Source organism: Chinchilla lanigera, unplaced genomic scaffold, assembly GCF_000276665.1.
Source record: "Chinchilla lanigera isolate Chin_1 unplaced genomic scaffold, ChiLan1.0 scaffold00008, whole genome shotgun sequence".
NCBI classification, from domain to species: Eukaryota; Metazoa; Chordata; class Mammalia; order Rodentia; family Chinchillidae; genus Chinchilla; species Chinchilla lanigera.
In genome coordinates, this window is record NW_004955409.1 from 4,117,782 (window position 1) to 4,119,636 (window position 1,855).

The following is a 1,855-nucleotide window of genomic DNA, read 5'->3' on the forward strand; positions in this document are numbered from 1 at the left end:
ATCCAATCAGTGGGCTGATCCAGCAATCACTCACCCTTAACCCCAGCACTGCATTATGAATCAATCACAAACCCTAGATTCAGCTGCCTCCAAGAAAAGGCCCATTTAAAATGCTGGAGGCTTTGGGGGCACATCTAGACCCAAACCATAACACTCCTTTTCAGGACTATGTTGCTTTAGCGACATAGCACCCCTAAAATGTGTTCCTCTTTCTGTGGTATTATTCTTGCCTCTTCCCACTACTGGACTCTCCTCTAAATTTTTCCCCTTCTACCACCTCCTCTTTTTGCCTTCCTCCTTCCTTTCTTTCTCTTTCCTTCCTTGTTTTCTTCTCTTCGAGATAGGGTCTTGCTGTGTAGTTGAGGCTGGATTTGAACTTACTGTGTAGTCCATGTTGGCCTTGAACTCACAGCCGTCGTTCTGCCTCAGTCCCCTGAGAGCTGGGATTACAGATGTGTGCCACCATGCCTGGCTCTACTCCTGTAAACTTTAACTCTTTTAAACCAGTGGGTCTTTAACTTCTGGATGCCTGCATCCAGTAGCATTTCAAAGCAAGGCTAGGGACTTATTACTATTGCAACTTTATATTTTTTCAAGTAATTCTCCCTAAATTCATAGTATTTTTTTTTATTGTTTTATACTTCTATTTTTTTTGTTTTTGTTTTTTTTCCCAGTACTGGGAATCAAACTCATGACCTTGCGCTTGCCAGGCAGGCGCTGCGCCACTGAGCTAAATCCCCAGCCCCTTTTATTGTTTTATAAAAGAATGACTTTTCTAGCACTAAAAAAGAAAAATGTACCCAAATTGTTTACTTAAAAGTGGTAAATTTTATGTATATTTCACCACAGTTAAAAAACCCTAAAACTGCAGTTCTTTTCATGAAAGGATAAAGATAACATTATATCAACATGTGCAAAAGATAAACATTAGAATAGTTTTGAATGTGGAAAAAAAACTTTTAGTTGATGTACCGTAGCATATAGAAATTGTTCCTATATAAGTTTGTCTAGTCTTGTAGTAGTCATTTTCCGCCGCTGGGACAAACCAGGGATGCCTGCAGCTTACAGGAGGAGAGGTTTATTTGGACTCATGGCTTCAGAGGGTTCAGTTCATGTGTGGCTGGTGTCAGGGCAGGGAACAACAAGATGATAGGCAGAGGGCAGCTGCTCAACCCATGGCAGCGAGGAAGCAGAGACAGAAGGAAGGAGCCTGGGACATGAATATACTCTTCCAGGTCACCCCCGCCCCCCACATGACCCAGCTCCCAACAGGCCCCACCTCCTAATAGCACATGACTGACAAGCTCATCCGCGGACTAGTCCATTGAGAAGTTGGCACCCTGTGGCCTAGTCACCTACCCAAAGTCCCACCTTTGAACTCACTCGTGACCCCAACCACAGAAGTTCTGAAATATAAATTCAACAGTGAGGTGTGAAGAAGAACCAGGTCTTGGGCTTGAATGTAAGCTCAGGATTTTGTCGGGACTGAGATTTCCAATATGGCAACTGTCCATCTCCATGCTGTTACAGAAGCCTCCTACTTCTCCCCTTCCAATCTCGCCCATCCACTGAGCCCACTTCCTTCTTTCAGCAGGGTGCCAATCCCTCCAGGACCAATCGCTTCAGTGAAGCCCTCTAGACCCCCTTTTCTTTAAACTTTCAACCCAGGTGCTAGACACCTCCCCTGCCCAGTCTCTTGTGTCCTAGTCCGAGGTGTCTGATGGATGTATGCACAGAGACAGCTTCTAGCCCTGGTCAGGTCTTCCCTGTTCCTTATCCCGTCTGCTGTCTTGGAGGAGGTCTCCCTGCTGCAACTCTCCCTCAGAGCCCCAAGTCCCAAACTCAATTTTTCTTT